Here is a 20,190-nt window from a genome sequence, read left to right on the forward strand (position 1 = left end):
TCTCCAGCGCTTGAGTAACTCTGCTTGATATCGGTCTATCTCAAATGGGCTTTACATAAGATGGAAGTCAATTTTGTAACCGCACTACTACCACATTCGAACGTATTGACCGCACGCATATACACGTGTGTGCCCACAATGATCACGCTGCGGATATTAAGTATGCATCGGTTCCATGATCGTGCATACATATAATTACAAATGGCTCGTTATCATACTTTGCGAAACGAATGCGCCGAATAAATCTCGTAGCAATTCAGTGTACTTCGAGACAGATAACGGTATCCTTAAACATGTTCCATGGAAAATTTGCGAGAATATGTTTCCGCAACTGAACTAAACAGAAAACCGATCTATAATTGAAGCATACAAACTTTAAATAATTATAAAATGCAGATTTTGAATAATCACAAGTAAACAATGATCATATAATGCTTCGCTTTTTCCTCTTTCGCAAAAAGAAAAGTATATGCAAAACATTATAAGTATTTTGCTCGCTTAGACCTGAAGCATTTATGCAAATGTCATTGCGAGCAAGTGCAAACATAATTGTCTTTGCAAAAATGACCTCGTTTTAAAACCCGAGGAAATAAAGCTCATTAAATATTACGATTTCAATACTGAGAAATATCCATTGTTATTTAATCAAATAATCCAATTTTATAATAACAAATGGATATATACAATAAAAGTTATATATCCGATGAGAAATCGAATAGGATATGTCCATTTTTTATTGCAATTATGATCAAATAATATTTTTACTTATATAGAATATCATCGGTAACAAAATTAACAATTGGATACATTATTTAATTAGTTAAATCCGTTGGAAACTTTTCTCAGTATACAAAAAAAAGCGTTTTACAATGCTGCATAATAATTTTTATTAAACAGTTTATAAAATATCTTTTACATATTTGAAAAATTCTTACTGTTACTTATAATATTTGATTCGTTGCTAAGTTGCCCTAAGCTTATTACACTACGTGATAAAATTTGTAACAAATTTTGTAGTAAAACAATAATGAAAAATTTTCTCTATGTACTTCTACTAAAAAAAACTGAAACATTGCGGTCAAATAACTGTATAAACTTGTATATACATACAAGTATATATATACATCAATATGTTTGACCAATTCGATGATTTTTCTTGTTTTTCTCGCCGCAACGAAATAACTGCTGGACGATTACTCATGAATAGCCGGATCTTGTACTGTAGTCAGTTGCAGTTCGTTTTCGAAATCATCAGAATTTCAGATCGGACGAACGTTCGTATTGTAATGTAATGCAAAATTCCGAAGAGCTAATTGAGACGCAGTATATGCTTCAATAAATGACGACGTATCGCAAAGATAAACATTTAGAGAATGAATAACTGTGTGCATGGTTATACGTCTTGATTCCATGGACGAGAAAAATCGTCTCAGGTCAGGATCGTACTTAGCAGGATAAAATAACATTCGTAAAAATTGCACTACATGTTCTTTTCTTTTCGAGAAATAAACGTATTGGTTTATCAAGGTTCTCACAGTTAAACGCCTTTTTTTTGCATTTGCGCGTCCGGTTTGGAATGCAATTTCCTTCCTTCTTTCTTTCGGATCGCGGTGAACGTCGGTATGAGTTCGTAGAACGGCACTATAATCGGCGTTGCTTTCATGCAGAAAAGTCACAGTATATATCTTTCTAAGACGATACGTTGACATTGTGGAACGTGTCATAAAAATATCAATTAAAATAGCTCATCAGAAGTGAGAAGTGGTTTGCAATGTACAATTTACAAATCGCATTTTAAAAATAAGTGGTAAGAAAAAAAATTTTATTTTGTTGATTTAACGTGCAAATATGTATCTTTAAATATCTTCTTATCTTTTCCAGAGAACTCCTTTTTCCATCAATAATATTATGTTGTGTCGCTGCGTACTCGCATGTGACTTCATGAACCTTATCTCTGTATTTTTTATTAAACTTTAATATAAAGAAAAATATATGTATGTATATACTATTGGTCGACAGCTTTTATTTTTTATTTTTTTTTGCTCTATACTCTAAAAAATAATTCTTTTTATGCCAAAAATAATTTATTCACTACAAAAATGTTTACGAAGCAAATGAACATGATTATAAGTTTATTTTGATAACTAACACATATGTTATAATATTTTACTAGTAAATCGATATTTTTTGATTTCATATTCTGATAATAATTATGCGTATGTAATATAATAATTTGGCCAAGGTTTTGTATAAATAAAGAAATAATTTTTATTATGTGTATATCATTGTGCATATTTGTATAAAAATCGCGACATTGTTAAAAAAAATTCATGATATATTACTTTTATTCATCATAATATCATGAGCACGAGAAAAGTCTGCTTTATAATTCGAACTTGAATTACTAATAATTTAAAAATTACCACAGCCTCGATCTTGTTGTTAATTAAATTTTTTGTCTTAGAATGTTCCAAAAAACATAATTTTAAAAGGATATCCGGTTTCTGAGATATTATGTATTTCTGTTTTGCTGACGTGATACATTTCTATATATGTAACAGAAAAATAGCCATTGGATAAATATAAAATCGGTTTCCTTCTGCATGGATTAAAATTAAAAAAAAAGGCAACGTAAATATGTGAGTCAATTAACCAGTTGTAACTATTTTTATCTGGAATTATGTTAATTTGCCCTATTCGCAGTGTGTTTAGTGATTTTTTTAAATATAAAATCTGTATTGTAAAAACATACTATTTATATAGTCATTTTATTTCAATATTATACAGAATGACTATACAGATTACAATGTTAAATTTTTCAGTATATAGCCATTTTATTTCAATATTATACAGAATGACATTATACAGATTATAATGTTTAATTTTTTATAGTTTTTTTAGAAGTTTAAAAATTGTTAACATTTCAAATAATTGCATATCTTTGCAGAAAAATTCGTTTAATGTCATAGTACTTATTAATGATTAAAAGACATTTATTTTAATGTTTTATAAAGCAAAGTATAAAAATTTAATATATTTTAAATAACTCAATTACAATTGGTTCTCAATTCTTATTGGCACAATTTATCATCTAGACTTGATTTAACTTACATTGAGGATATGCTAATATCGCGCTTTTATGCTAATAAGAGATCTATTATACTGTATATTATAATATGGTTACACATGATTACAATTAATCCTTTAACGCATTATTTACATAACTACGTTTCTTAGTTTTCTCATAGTATTAAATAAAGCTAAATAAAATGTGTTAATAGAGGTCAACTTTAATTTTCTGCAGATCAACTAAGATTATTTCAAATAGTTTTCTTTCTTTTTAGTTTGCTGATTCTGTTTTCACTTCATGTCCAAAAAAGTAAGAAACATTTCGAATCATATAATCATATTCTTAAGTGTTGAAAAACTATTATAATATTTATATTAGAAATTTTATAAACCCAAAAACTCTTTAAAAATTACAATTACTTGCTAATGACTTTTTGTTAGTTGGTCTGACAAACAATAAACAATGAAAAATACGTTACTTTGCAAAGAGAGTAAAAAATCCATTTTTTATAAGAAAAATCCATTATCTTATAAGAAAAATATGATAAAATCTTATAAAACAATAATTTTAAATCATTAACAAAATTTTAAATTTAAAAAAATGCGAACAAAAAATGTCAACAAAAACATAGATTACAAAAGACCGATAGTTCAATTAAACTATCATGATGTGTGGTGTGGAACGTATAATATAGTGACACAACACAGATTCGCCTCGCTACGGTTGCATATTAACAATTGGAGACAGTGAGCCCATTTGTCGAACGCGCGAACGTAAACCAATCGGACGAACATTTTAGACTCGTTTCGATACACACTCCGCAGGGACGACGACGTGGACTTTCACTTACGCGACGAGCCTTTTTGATCCCTGCGTTGCGTACCTACGTATACGTGCGTGTAAAGTGCGCATAAACGCGACCCGCGCTATCCCACGTAATTGCTGACCGATTGCACAGCATCAGCAAATCTGAAAAATAAATAATTTCTTGATTGCAAATACGCGATTTATTTCAATTAATTACAGTAATTAGCAGAATACTACAGAATTTGTCGTTTTAAACACTATCATCAACAATTCACGACAATCTAACTAATTTGCTTACAATATAAAAATAATAATAATTTTTTTAAACAAATGTATTTTTAATAGATTTGTTTACAACGTTACATTAAATTTATTTAAATTAGAATTAAAATATTCCAAAAGTATTAACAAAGTTTAGACTATTAGATCTTTATAAAATTAATGTACCAGATCTATATACACAGAAAAAAAAGTAATATAGCCAATAACATATGTAATTGCGGGCTGCCAACTATATAAAATACTCAATACAATAATAGTTACTGTTAATGCAAGAACAATGTTGATACTGCAATAGCATATGTTATTGTATTGAGTATATCTGTAGTACGCAGCCTGCAACAACATATCTTATTGGATATATTGCATTTTTTTTCAGTATACATTAAAAATACAATTATATTTTTAATGTACACTAAAAAAATGTAAATATATATATATATAATAAATATACATATATTTATATATAATAAATATATATATATATAATTTATATATTATTATGTATTATTACATATTCATATTTATATATTCTTGTTAAAATTACTGTTAATATTTCATCTAGCATTAACTTAAGCCCAGTCATATACATATAATTGTGACATGATATGTCTATAAGACATATTATGTCATAAAATTTTATAGACAAGCTTCTTCACACACACACACACACACACACACACACACACACACACACACACACACACACACACACACACGCACGCACACGCACACGCACACGCACACGCACACGCACACGCACACGCACACGCACACGCACACGCACGCACGCACGCACGCACACACACACACACACACACACACAAAAAGCAAAACTTTATTATCATTAATACAGCACGTAATGTAGCTCTCAAAGGGATATAAGACAATAATACGTTTCTCTTCGTTTCAATTTTACTCTTCATATTACGCCTCGCTAATCGCGTTAATTGTCGCAACGCATTGTGATCAGTGTAACAATAATCAGTGTTTCGCAATAAAATTATAATTCCTGGTGAAATTTTTTTGCTATAACTTTTCAGAATTTTAATGTTAATTTCAGAATTTTCATATAATTTTATAATTTTTAAAAAACTTCTTAACAAACTTTTTTATACGAATTGGCACATTTATAAGTATTAAGAAAAAGTCAATATTTTTTAAAATCTTTATATTAATATATATGTATATATATATTATAATATATATATATATATATATATATATATATATATATGCATATGTGTATATATATATATTTTTTTTTAATGTTAAAACATTTTTAAATATCTAAGATTTCTTATTCTCTAATTTCCGAAGAAACTTTTAAAGAAATTTGTTTTCAAAAATCGTTATAAATTTAAAATATAAAAAATATTTAAACTACAATGAGATATCAAAATACTTTTTTTCAAAATTTTGTTATGTATTACATAATGGGCATAGCGCATAAATTAAATCTTCTCGCGACATGCAAATGAACTCTCATCGATGACAACGTGACAACAACTTAATGTTTATGAGTTTAATGAATTGTAATCGGTAACAATAATAGATAGCGCGAATGTCGGAAAATCTATTTTTTGTATTGATGCATTTGGCGCGTAAACGTCTTTCAGTCGCATGAAGATAATCGCGTGATTGGTAACCTGAAGATAGGCAGTGTCTTGGGCAGTGTCGATCCTCGCGTCGGGAACGTTAGACGATGTGTGTTAATTAACAATCTTATCGACAAGTATTCAGTGAGTGAATGACACATACTTCGTGAAATATATTCGAAAGATACTGTAACGTTTCCATGTTGTGTCATAATTAAATGATGATCGTGGTATTTTCCTCTAGACCTTTTTCATCGCGCGAGAGCAATCGCGCGATACGTGAGGTTAGGATGAAGTGAGACTGAAGTCGGTTCAAGCAATTATCCTGTTGTTTATCGATGAGCATCGCAAGTGACGATCGGAACGTACCGCCGGATTGATAAATCGCAACACGATCGAGATGAGATAACCGCAACGAAATAACCGCGATGCGAGTCTAACGTTTTCGCGAACGTTCCAGTGGCGTCGGTTGAAACTTTCGTCACATTTCCTCGAATTTTTCAACCGCGCGAAGTTGGCCGCGCAATTCGCAGAAGCCGGCCGGATCGGGCGATTAGTTCACAGTCGTCACTAATCGGACGCCGGTGGTGACTAACGTATCGCGTCGTAAACTCGCGTTTAACCGAATTGCAGGTTACCGTTCAAACAAATCGTTGACCTTCAACATCTTGCAAGGGTGGCGCGTACGCGTCTGTTATGCATCCGCGTGGCATTTGTTTATCTCATTTCTTATGTGAGTCACGTTTCTTGACTCGCCCCTCGATCAGAATCCGTCTTGAAGAGTTTCGATGTTTCGAGAACATACGACCAGTATCTTTTTTTTCCCCCCGGAAGCATCGCGTGTATTGTCGATCGAGTGCGTGTATCGAAAGTGCCGATTACAGTTTCGTGCGATCGGGAGTACTGAATATAACAGTTGAATGGTCGGACAAGTGTTATGTGTGTGTTACGCTTCTTCGAACCGGGATCCAAATCTCATAGGATATTTTCTTATAGGATGGAGGTCGAAGCAGATAACGGAGTCGGTGGAATGATCGACGGAATGGCAACGGTGCGGCTGGTGAGTGAATTTATTACTATTTGCATGATCAATTTCTCGCTCTAACGATTATACCATGTTAACCGCTCATTACTATGCTCGAGACTGGCTTTACGAGACGATAATCAATGCATTTATGACAAATCGATACGACAGCTCGACTTTTTTTGCTGCAAAGAATGTGCAGGGAAATCTCAGGTTGCTTGCAAATCTCGAAAGAGAAACTTATTTAAATTTATTCTTTCAAACGCTTTCTCTTGGGAAAAATAAAATTTAAATAAAAATAATTACGAATAAATCATTTGCAGGTGTACATAAGAATAAAAATTGTATAGGCATTTTAATATAAACAATGAAATTTTGTGAATTTGTAAAGTTATTGCAATGACAAATTATATATTTGTACTATTGTATAATTGTATTATTGATTAATAACTTTCAGTATATTGTCACTTAATTTTTTGATATCACATGTCGGTAAATAAGCGACCGTCGACTAATTTTTATTAAATACCTCACGCATTACAGTTTTGTAACTTTGTATACATTTTAGACACTATTTATATAGTTTGCAACTGAGTGAAACTTTTTTGTGTATTTTTAATTTTTAAAAGTTCTGTTCTTTTAAATATCATAAGAGGAACTTACCTAACGAACGTCGCATAATAATCAATCGTTCACACGTCAGATGGCATCACCGACGCCGTAATGTAATCGCTGCGATAATAAGAATTTAAAGTAATAAACATAAATAAATATCACGATAAATTCTTACAAAATTTATATTTTTAATACTTTTTAATACTTTTTAAATATAACGTAAAAAGTTTGAATTGTAGATTATTTAGCTTTATAAACAGCATTTCTTAAGTTAAAATCAAAATATGTTTTCCCAGATATTTTAAGATAAGATCTTATCGATTTTTTATGTTCAAATATGATTATTAATTTCAGTATTTATAAACAAATAATAGCAATATATGCAGTACATATTACATACTTTGAATGTTAACAATAATAACTTGGAGAAACTTGCCGAAATAATTTTTTATTGCAGTTACTCTTGTGCGCTCAATAAATTCTTAATATTTCTCTACAATAAACAAAAACTTTTATTAATTAAAAACAACATATTTGTATAATGTGTCGAATTACGTGTCAAATTACGCGCATTGATTTTTGAATTAGTATATTCGTTCATGATCGTACAAGTCATTAGGTCTTACGTTACGTTTGTTGTACAAATGAAGTAAATTCCTATGCTGTAAGCGCCTACGAAACTATGAAAATATGAGCCTTCGGGGCAACTTCTTCGTCGCTAAGAAACAAAGCATTCGCCGCGATCAAAATTAATCTCGTATCGATTATGCGAGTTTGCGAACGAGAGACGACGACACACGCGAATATACGCGCCGCGGCCCCACGTGTCCCCCAGCAAACACGCTCGCGAGCACACACGCGGCTCTAAGCACGAAACTATGGGGAGAGGGGGAGGGATAGAAAGGGAAAGAATGACGAGACTTGCGTGTCGCTTGAGTTAGAAAGACGGGTTGGGAAGGGGAGGAGGAGGAGGAGGAGGAGGAAGAGGAAGAGAGGGATATGGAAGGACCGGTCTGCAAGAAGATTCTTCCAGCTGGGGGGTAGTAAAGGTTCGTGCAGAGTAGATGGGGTGGTTGGGTCGGCGAAGGAGAGCCACAGAAGGACGATGGTGGCTGGAGGTGAAGAAGGTGGTGGAGGGCCGAGGACAAGGGGACGGGGGTGCGAGGGGCCAAGGCTGGCGAGAACTGGAAGAGGGTGGCGGAGGTGGTTTAAGCAGAGAGCGAGAGAGAGAGAGAGAGGGGGGGAGAGGGAGAGGGAGGAAGAGAGAGGGAGAGTGGTGGGAGTGGGCCGAGCTAAGACGCGTAATGACGCCCTGAATCAATATGTGAGGCACTGAGATATGCATACGAACTAAGACAACCGCACACCAACCAGCGCGCCACGGCTCCTCTGCCCGGCGTCGCGGCGCGGCGTGGCGCGGCGCGGTGTGGCGCGGAGCGGCGCGGCGTGGCGCGGAGTAGAGCGGCGCGGCGTCAGCGCCGCGGCGCGCAAAAGGTGGGGAGAAATTAAAGACGAAGCAGGCACAAAAATAACGACCCACCGGCCGTGTACCCCTCACCACCCCCTTTTCCTTCACGGAGCCTTCCCGCGCGCACTTCCACCATCCCCTTGCCGACACTCCGCGTCTCTCGCCACTCCCGACCGCTATCCTCTCGTTCGTCCCCCATCCCCTTCTTTCCATCTTTTAAGCTCATTCTTCCTTTCTCTTGTAAATTCGCCGTCCTTCTTCCTCGTTCATCTACGGAAGACGTGACTGCGACGACGGAGATGAGACGCAGCGGAGTCGGGACGACGGCGGTCGTCCGCGGTGCAAAATAGGGTGGTCGACGCGGCAGGAGCGCGATCGGTTTAGTGGATCGTTTCGATCGGCACGACGTCCGGACGGTGGCGGATAAAGAGAGGCCCTCGCCGCGATCCAGCCCGCGCCGATTAATCCGCGTTACACCGCGAATCCCATCGCGTGGCAGGTAGGAATATAAATCCTATTATCGTAAGAGCGTACGGAAATACGTAAACGCCGCAGTCGTGACTCCTGGTGGACCGATTAGCGATAAGTAGTTCTGACAAGAAATTCTTTCTATTAGTCTTTTTTTTTTTAACTGAGATGCGCGCGTATATACATAATAACATAATGTAGACTTGAATCGCACACTTGGGACAAAAATTAATTAATAAAATACATGTATTGTACACTATTGTGCAATGGCGACGTTAATATCCCCAGTTATTTATTGTTATCCAGGTTTAGAATACGGATTGCTCAATATATATTGAAATAAGTTTGCGATTATTACCGATTGTCAGTTACAAAGTTTATATAAGTTATGCGGTTCAGAATTATATATAAAATTATCAAACACCTCTTTAAATTCTTCTTTAACATGCATTTTTGCGGTTTCGATCATTTCGCACGCGTTCTTATAGACCTGAGAATAATATCGAACTCAAAGTCGATATTAAAAAGTATCTTTGTTGTTTTCTTTTATATTATTCTTGTTTCTAGAATTGGAAAAAAAAAGAATTTTCTTTATTATACGGCAAGACTACACTCTTTCAATAAGACTATTCTTTTTCAATACGATTCTTTGTCTCATGGTATTATTCTATTATAATTGGTCACATATTACATTAGCATTTCAAGTACATATTAATTCGAAACCTTTGACTTTAAGGAGACTTTCGTAAATCATTGTCGAGCATAGTAGAGAGTGCGACGAGGCGCGAATAATCGGGCAATTCTTTCAAATGTAATTTTTTTGCTGTCATTAGAAAAAGTTTTTCTTACCTCAAAATGAATAAAATATGTCGAAAGAATAACCCTGAAATCTGCTTGCGATCAAAAGTATAGATAAGGTAACTTGGTGGCGGCTTTAAGTACTTATGATATTCATTCTTATCGCGTAGTTGGTTCAAGTTTGATCGCGATCGATAGACAATCTTGTCGAATTTGTCTGGACGCATTTATTTCAAAAGCGATATGTGGAAGTAAATTATATAATATAGACTTTATACGCGGGCGCACGCGTGCGCGATAATATTAGTTAGATAATGTTAATAATACGTTTTAAGGTTGTTTGAGAGTTGGGAATACATGTCGCCACCTGTTGCAATTTCTAAAAAGAACGATCGTGATAACATTTATTATTCATCGTGTGATATCGCTCTAAGTACTTAGAGATGAATTTGGATCTGTAGTTATACGGTTTCTATGATAATTTGGATAATTTATAAGAGAAATAAGATCACGCGCTCGCCTTGGTACTGCATTGACTTTGCAGACATTGAGCGCACTGAAACATGTATGAACCGTATATTATTACTATGCATGTATCTTTTTATAATCAGTGTCATAAAATTAAAAAATTAGAACTCGATCATTTGACCTGTCCAAACTTAAAATTAGTCATAAAATGCTAAATGCGACTCTGCATTTACATTGTTGTGTATTTGCAAACTTTTGCGACATTACATGTTGGAAATTATAGGATAAAAGACAAATTTTTTTTCAAGTAGAAAAATTTCCGATTTTTTGTCAGTTTTTATATTGACTTGCATTATTATGTATTGTTATTTTAATTATTAATTTATAATGTTTCTCTTTTTTTCTCGTTAATTAATCTGATGGATGTGTCTTATTTATGTGTTTTATCGAACTAAATATGTCTTTTATTATTGCTCGCAATATTAATATTTATAGGTGACATCCCTTTTTTTTATTTCTAACTTTGTGTTCATATGGAACGTACTCTTGTGTTTTCGACTCATTAGTTTCACGCACAACCTGTTTCTATCGTGCGGTATATTTAATTTCGGTGAGTGTGCCAGCGAACAATCCGAAAAAGAATTGGAAAGGGGCGGGGACAGATTTACGGCTTTCATTTACATGTGACCTAATTCGTCTGGATGTAATCAATGGCCAGGACATACGAATCAGATTGGAACTCCGATTTGGTTAACTACACACGAAACGGTAATAACTCCCCCTCGTAGACTAAATTTAATGTACAAGGGAACCGGTATTGATCACGTAGGTCGAAAGTCAACGATCGTGTCCATTTTAAATATGCGTCACCCTGCACACAGCGCTTAGCAATGAGGTCGCGTTGTGCCATATAATGTGATCCGATGTCAAAGATTGTCGCCATTGTAATGGTTAATTGCATTTACCATGCCTGGCAGTTCCGAACTTTTCACGCGTAATATTTCTCTGTATAATGTGCAGTTAAAAAGTTTCACAACGATAACGCACGGAAACGTTAACATGTAAGCTATCTGGAAGCCGTCGACTCATTAATTTCAATGATAGCTTTCTCAAAAGAAAAACATTACAAAATTTATTAAACGAATATGTCATTAAAGTTGAAGTTCTTAAACAGTTTGTATATTAAGTTTACAATTATATGGTGAAAATAAATTTAAAGATTAAAGTTATCGAGTGAAGGAGGTTTTGGTTTTCAGTTGAAACTTATTTGTTGATATGTGTTTAGTGTAAATAGCTTCGTTTCACAAATTTACTCCAAATGAATAGGACACTATATGATTCCACATGGCACCACTGAGTTGGTAAGGGTTAATTACAGACTCGAACTATCTCGACACATACATTCGCGTCCCGAAGTTCGGGCAAGTTTCGGCTGTATCCTCGACGCCGCGTATCTCTACTTTTATAAGTAATAAAAATTATTTCCATTTACAGTAGCGCAAGCTCGTAAATCTTAGCCTTGTTTTTATTATTTTGTACAAGCTGTATACAAAAATATGCCCGGAGGGCGTCGCGGATAATAAATACAAATATATCTTGCTGTTCTGCTTGCAAAAAGAAAAACAGGGTTGGAACAGTAATATTCAAATATTTAAATGAGAGCGACAATAATAAAATTAAAAGAGTACAAAATAATATTCGAATGTTCTAATGATGATTTCTCATAAATGTGAAATATTCTGTTCTTTGAACATATAAAAATGTGTCTTCGAAGACTCTCCAGTTACTTTTTTATTCGCATCAGAGGATATCCTTTCTCTTGTGGCGGTAGATTTAATTCATCGACAAAGGACAATACCAATGGTCGACTCGACAAGATGATTTCCTCAAGCCGTCCCTCTCAAAAGCTCACAGGATGTTGCTAAGGAGGAACCTTCATCTCTGCGGTGTAATCAATATTAAAAGTCTAAAATGTCTCGCGTGTGTGGCGAGCCGGCCGCGTGTAGGGGTCGTAGTTCGTCGGCGGGAGTCGGCTGAACCCCACGTTGCCGGTTGGAAGGAGAGGACGGTGGAGAACGGGCAGGCTTGGCGAGGGGTGCCGGGGGATGGCCAAGAGTGAGCGGCGGCAGCGGCGGTGGAAGTGGTGGTAGTGGTAGTGGTGGTGGCACGAAGAGGTGGAGGTTCTCATTAAGCAGCCCGGGCACCGCGCGCCGGGGGTTCAAATAAGAAGAAGAAGCGCCGCTGGAAGAAGAAGGGAGAAAAGGAGAAGAAACCAGTAAGACTAAGACACAAGGGTAGAAGGGGGTGAGAGCGGGTGGCGAGCGAGCAAACGAGCGCGAGCGTGAGCGCGAAGAGGAAGAGCCGAGGGATACAGAGGGTGGAAGAAGGGTGAAAAGAGGGAACGCGAGGGAGATAGAGTGCTAAGGGGGTTGGGGAATTATCAGGGCTCGCGTTCTCCTCGCGCGCGTAAGGGGGTTGCCGCGGGGGGGTACCGGGGTGGCAATATGGCCGCTACTGATGAGTGATGCTCGTAACCCTTACTGCCATCCATCCCCAACAGATCCGTCAGTCAGTCGGATCTCTTAACGCACTTCGGAATTATGCCTGCCACGACCCTTCTTTATCTTCATTGCCGGCATTGTCCTACCGGGAAAAGCGCGACGTCTTTGGTCCGTTGCGTTGTACCGACTCCGTACATTATCTTCTTAATTAGAGGGAAAGTTTCCGCTGATCGGGACCATCTTACTTTGAGTTCTTTCCTTGGACGAAGTCGCTCGCGACTGGCATAGAATCTGCCGCATTTTTATTAATTATTCGTAAAAGCTTTGCCGACGGTAGAAGAATTAGTACATGAATAAGCGAGTTGATACAGAATTTTTGCAATACAAAGTTAATAACTATATATATATATATATATATACATACGTATCTTAATTACAGTCATATATATTTATGCTTACTCTATAATGTTTATTCTGTTATTTTCTACAAGTTTTGATATTTTTTATATTAAACATATTTTTAAAAATTTATGTTAAACATCATTATATCATATTTTAATATTTATTACCATTTCAAATATGCATAGCTCTTCACATATCTAACAAATTTGCTCATAAAACATCTATTCGAAAATGTCTGCTCTTACTAGCATCAATATTTAAATTCGCAGTTGGAAAAGTTCGTTCCATAACGTCTTACTCATAATTTCTTATTGCACCATGTTACATTTTTACAAGAAGCCAGATAAATACTATAAAAAGAGTCGTATTGAAATAAAATTATATAATATTAATTAATTAATTTTCTCGCGGATAAATTTTTTCAATTGTTACATTTCAAAAAGATCGATACGTTTGTTGTTATTATCCAAAATTTTGAAATCTGACTCAGGCGTATTTTGCCTTTAACGTCGATACTATCGAAATGCGAATGGATATAGAACAATTCTGAGGGCGTCTTCCGGAAGCCGCTTTCCTTAGGGCGATCGCCGTAATCCGCGCCGCTTCCTGCCGCAATCCGCGCGCAGTAAATCAAAATGCGATATCGCCGTCGATCTCATAAGACTCACACGGAGCGTCTTTATGCCCTCGTGAAGCGATCGAAGAGCTTGGAATTACCCTTGGTACCTACTCTCGAGGATGCATTCTCGCGCGAGACACAGATCGCTCGCCACGCTTTAACGACCGAAAGCCATAGGGCCACATCGTATAGGGTATACATGAGGGCCGCCGACGAAAGGTATTAAGAAGGTACAGGCAGCCCTAACCTAACTGCAGCAGCCCCTGGACCGATCGTCGTCTTCGTCGTTTTCTCTTCCTCTCTCTCTCTGTCCCTCTCTCTCTCTTACTCTCATTTCGTATCCCGTGGTCGTCTTACTTCGTGGGCCGAAGTTAAGGGTGGTCTCTCTCTTTGTCTCTCCCAACCCTCCCGGTCCCCACGAACCCCCGCGTCGTACGCGTGATACACGGACGAGGGACACGCGTGTGCGTGAAACCTCGCAAGACGGACAACGGGGGTTGTTGGGTGGATGGCGTCGTTGGGGGATGAGGACGCGAAGGAGACGACGGATGGAAAGTCGAGGGGGGGTGAGGAGTGCCAACGGAGGGGAATGCAAATTAGAAACGCTTGGGCAGAAAGCAGGAGGAGGAGGAGGAGGAGGAGGAGGAGCAGGAGAAGGAGGAGGAAGAGGAGGAGGTGAAGGCGGCCGGAGGGTGGCGTGGGAGGACAGAGGGGTATATAAGAGGTGGTGACTGAGGGTGGTGGCCAAGGAACTTCACTTATGTAAACCAGTGAGACGGTGTGCGCCGGCCGTTCCGCGCGTGTGTACCCCCAAGCCGTGCTTGTACGTGTGTCCTGCGTGTGGGTGTTACCGGCAGCGTAACCCGGTTGCGTGTGTGTATATATCGATTGCCGGCCAAGCCACCCCCCTCCCCCTTGCACTCACCCCCCCCTCCTCATCCTCCTTCGTCCTCCTCGCTACCTATAGTAATTATTGTGCTTCTCCACACATGTGTGTATTTGTCGTGAGATTTCGCGCAGGATGGTATGCGTGCAGCCGCACACACCGACGTGTCCCACGTCCCGCGTGTATTCGTGTGTATCCGAGTTCCTTACATGCCTCGTCCGATAGTCTCCGCACCAAGGAGCTCCGGCATTTAACGGGTGTCATCCTGTAAAGCGTACTCTCGCACGCTGCCGCTGCCGCCGCCGCCGCCGCCGGCGCAAATCGGTCGCGCGATGTCGATCCGTTGTATCGATCGTTCGCGGTAGCGACGACAGCTGCGGCTGCGGCGGCGGCGGCAACGTCAGGCATGCTCTTTTTCCGTTTCTTGAAGAACCGTTACTTTTCCGCGATGGGCGTTCGGCTTCCTGCGAGAGGAAGACGCCTTCGCCGTCACGGATTGCTCGAGTTATCGCCTCGTAGATAGAATCATGGTAGCGACGGTTATTGGGGATTTAGCCGTTTTGTAAAAAGAGGGTCGAACAACTTTTTTTTACGACGGTGGCTGCGATAGGAAGTCTTGATATGCGACATGCAAATTGAATCAAAAGTAAGACTAACGCTGTCTCATTCTAATATGGCGGGATGCTGTTATTTAATGTTCACGAGTAATGGAACATTTCTTAATGCCTACGTTAATGTAAATTATACATGTATCTGTTTTACAAAATATATCATTGCATTAAAAGGATAAGAGGTAAACTTTTTCCGCTTTCTATCATGTAAATTCCACAAATTTTAATACATCACTTAATAATATAATAATTTTAAACATTTAAATTCTGTATTGTTTTAAAATTAGCATAGACCTTTACCTATAAGTTTTCTCAAATCAGGAATGAAACATTATTAGTAAACTCTTCGTTTTTTAATTTTTTATTTGTAAACACACATTTTTTTTCTAAATTTCTATTAATGTAGTACGAGTGCTCGTGCTGTACTTGCACGATAAGAATATATAATGTATGCATTTAAACGATCTGGCAAGTCACTGGATTAACATACGGCGCCCAAGTAGTTGCGCCACCTGATAGATCAGTCCGGCGCTAATGTTCTTGTTCGAAATAAATGGTCAGGCGAGTGAGCCCGCGCGCGCGCGAGCGAGCGCATGGTGGTTTCTAACTCCTTAGTTGAGTCGGAACCCTGCACGCACACATATATACACACGTAAATACTTACGTACGTGTAGAGACGTATCACAAACACATACACACACATATATATTCACGCGACGTGGCAAACCACCCCACGATATCCTTGCTTCGGCCCGTGCGCGCACATGTATGATTCACTAACACAATGCGCGTGTGGGTTCACACACAATTTCACCAAGTCGATGATACATGCGAGAGTCTAAGCTACTAGCGAGCGCAAGAACATCTCCCGGAACCCTTCGCGCGCGCGCCACCCTCGCGCGCAACCACCTCGTCCATCCTCCCCCTCGGACATGAACCTTAAAGGAAGAGGATGAAGCGGGTGAAGTGGTTAGAAGCCGGAGCGGACGAGAAACGAACGGACCGACGGACGCAGGACAGAACGCGCGGTATATAGCAACCCTATCTTGCGACACACAACCACAAGTCATCCTCCTTCGCCCTTCTCTCCTCTGTCCTTCCCCGCGCGTACCACGGTCGCATTCTCAGTCCGGTTCACCCTTGACTCACCCCTTCGCCACTTCGACTCTACTCGGGTCTCCCGTACCTTGCTCTTTCGGTCTCTCTTTGGTCTCTCCTCGTTCCTTCTTCTCTCTCTCTCTCTCTCTCTCTCTCTCCCCTCTCCTCCCCCTCTCTCTCTCCCTTTCTCTGCGTCTATCTTTCCGTCTTACTCTGTCACCCTTACCGTGCCACTTCATCGTGAAACCTCGAAGGCAATCAATCCTCCGCCTTACAGCGCACTGACCACCTTCCAGGAAACTTCCATCGTTGCGGCGGGGCAAGCCTCCAAAAGAAGCAGACGCTGAATTTTTTGTGCGATTTGCTCTCTCTCATCGATTGGTTAGATGAATTATTCCCCGGGATAATTAATGCCTCGATAACGTCGCTTTGTCGCTTTAATTATGCGCATGTAATTTTAATCGTTACTTCAAAGGCAATTGAAATTTTATGGGTCGCATTCGTGGCACTTCCGATCGAAAAAACTATTAAGAGCCAATTTCTAGGAGAAGCGTAATTAAAAAGAAGAAATAAATTATTTTAAATTATTAGCAATTATCGGAAGAAAATCAAAGAATAAAGAATTGTTTGCAAGAAACAGTTTTGTTTTTTATAACTTATAAAAAACGAAAGATTGCAAAAATATGTGAGTGAATTCTTTAAAATAAAAATGAGATGATTTTACATTTGTGATTTCTACCCGCTGGATGTGACTGTCGTATAGTTTGAAAAACATGGCGATTTCGTTGTTGCACTTCTTTGCTCGAGTCTTGCATCCGGTACATTCATTTTCTTAACTCTGCACTCGCAGTATCTACCGCTCTTTCTCCCTTCATGCCTCGCAGGCAATCGATTCACTGTCTTACAGCGTGCTAACCATCCTCCGAGAAAATTCCAGCAGCCGTTTGCAACTGCGGAGCAGACCCGACGAAAAAGAATCGCGAATGCTTAATCGTGCGTTCTACGGATACGACGAATTTGCATTATTTCGCTCACCCATCATTGTTTTAATCGATCTGCTGTCTCACGACTACACGTTTCACGAAAGTCTCGCCTGAGATGAATCTGCAGCGAGAAATCGTGAAATGTTAATCAGCCGATTCTGCCGATCATTGCACGTTGACGATGCATCGAAATTCGCTGCTCGATTTGTCAAAGGTGTATCGGGACAAATGTTTGATCGGGCGAGAATCATTTTCCAAACTTTTCGTATTTTCCTGCGGCGTCACTTTGCCTCGTCTTCGCACCGTCTCGCGGTTAAAAGTTTCGCAGGCAATTAATCTTTGGCTGTACAGTGTACTGACCACGTTTACAAGAGAACTTTCACTATATTATAACGTACCGACTATGCTCCCAGAAACTTCCACCCGGTTGCGCGTGATGGCTTGATCCGAAGAACAAAATCGTGAATGGTTAATCGTTGGTTGCGCCAGCGATAAATTTACATTACATGCTCTGAACGTCATTCCGACACGAAAGTTTCGAGTTACGAGCTAAATTGCATTTTTCAGCATTTTGTATCTGTTTAAATAACTGCGCCGGGACACGCATCGTGTGCTTATATTTTTATTTTAATTATATAATCCGTATTACCAAAGGTCTTTCCATTGCAATAAACTCTAGGATATTATAATGTAATTAGACAATTTTTAAGGGATAGGAAATATTTTAAAATAATATTTAAATAAGTGCACCGATATATATGTATGAGTTAATTCCTGCTATTGCAGTTTCAATCTCCTATAATTTTCATCCAAAGCTACATTTTACTACTATACTAGCATTATACTCCAAATTAAAAATGTGGAGTTATTAAGACTTAATCGTCTTTCTTCCCTGAGAAAATATGTCTATGACGATAAGCGTAGGGCAATACAGAGCGGACAATTATCGGAAATCGTCCATTCATTATTTAAAATAAGACAGACTCTTCAATCAGAACTCAGGATAAATCGCGGATAGTTAATTCGTTCGGCTAGTTCAGCTTTTTGCAGTTATTCTTGAGGACGGTCATTTCATCTTGCCGCCATACCTCGTAGCCAAAGGCTACGCGAAGTCAAATCGGGAACCAATCAATACCTATAATTAATTAGAAAAAATCAGGAAGAAAAAAAGAACTAACGAAACTCGAGAGTTCGACCGCCGCCGTAAAAATTGCCGGAGGCTCTCGTTTGACTCTACATCGCTCCCTTTCCACGACTTTTCATCCCCCGGCGGCGCCCAAACCTCCCCTTCTGTCCATGATATCCTTCGCGCACGTCTTTCTCTCTTCGTTCTTCTTCGCCGTTGGGCTCATCTCTTACGGTGCTCTCGTATCTTCATGCCTTTTTGCCATTGAATAAATTAACGTTTTTAGTTTGCCGATATTCTGAGCCCGGCGAGCGCAAGCGAGCGCTATGTCTTTCGTTCTATTGGAATGAATGAACTTCTTTTTCTTTCAAAGCCAAGTCGAGTCGGTCGGTGGCCATCGAGCCCATTCATCCGCTAAAATTCTGGAGGAATTTTAATAACTTGGATTCGTGCTGATTAAAACGGAAGTCGCGTCTACGAGCCGTCGCGCGTCGGTGGTGGCTGCACGATGACGGCGGCGGTGGCAACGACGGCAACTTCGGGTTTCTCGATATTTCGCTTTTGTACGTTTACGCTTTATAGGTGTACCATGGTTCTTTTACGTGCAATTAACAAGAGTTTGCTTTTGTCTCCCGTCGAATTAAGTTTGCTTTACTCGCGGATTCGGTTTGTTTGATGCAGGGAAGCACGACGTAAAGTAATTAAAATTGTAACATACTCTTGTAACATCCAATACGCGCATGCAGGTGAATCGTTTTAATACATAAAGGTCGTCGTGTAATTGTCTGGATAGTTTTATCGCTTTATTTATATTTTAAATGATCTTGATGGTATTAACGTCTATATCCATCGTTTATTTAACAACATTTGGAACAAATCGCATGAGAAAACTTTGACTCTACATTCGACTTTATTTTCTGATTATTAATATAGTGTCGATATATAAATATATTTCAACAATATCTATTTACGGCAAGATTTGGAGCGTATTTCCTGTTAAAAGTTCTTAACACATTAAAGAGTTAAACTAAGATTTCTTATTTTTTTGCTGCAAATGTGTATACATATGTATATATAAATATGTTTTATCGTAGATGAATATTTATAAAATGCATGTTGGTATACTTACTTATCAGATACTTGTGTTAAAATTGGCTTCTTGACCCAACGAGGCTCTGGCCAAGTATCTTCCGATTCATAATGGACTACGTGACTTTACGACCGCATTAACCATTTAATTCCACTCTACAAGTAGTATCAGCAGCACCACCACCACGGACTGGCACTTCGGGGTGAGGGTGTCATTCGGTCTGCTGGTCTGTCGGTCTGTCGGTCGGACGAGGGACAGAGAGAAGGAAAGAGAGATAGG

General features: G+C 38.4%; 1 protein-coding gene and 1 long non-coding RNA gene across 2 annotated transcripts in view; one reads left to right on the forward strand and one right to left on the reverse strand.

Annotated features, from left to right (window-relative positions):
* Nucleotides 1–2,858: 2,858 nt before the first annotated feature.
* On the reverse strand, nucleotides 2,859–9,110 carry LOC118645029. The gene is made up of 3 exons (XR_004962799.1): nucleotides 8,020–9,110; nucleotides 7,442–7,510; nucleotides 2,859–4,039 (listed from the first exon to the last, which is right to left on the reverse strand). It is a non-coding gene; the product is annotated as an uncharacterized LOC118645029 (long non-coding RNA).
* A 137-nt stretch (nucleotides 9,111–9,247) lies between these two features.
* LOC105839504 (protein jim lovell) overlaps nucleotides 9,248–20,190 on the forward strand; it is a 126,278-nt gene continuing 115,335 nt past the window's right edge. The window contains exon 1 of the mRNA XM_036285280.1: nucleotides 9,248–9,360. The gene's annotated coding sequence lies outside the window, so the exon portion shown is untranslated. The remainder of the gene's footprint in view (nucleotides 9,361–20,190) is intronic.

Source organism: Monomorium pharaonis, chromosome 4, assembly GCF_013373865.1.
Source record: "Monomorium pharaonis isolate MP-MQ-018 chromosome 4, ASM1337386v2, whole genome shotgun sequence".
Taxonomy (NCBI): Eukaryota; Metazoa; Arthropoda; class Insecta; order Hymenoptera; family Formicidae; genus Monomorium; species Monomorium pharaonis.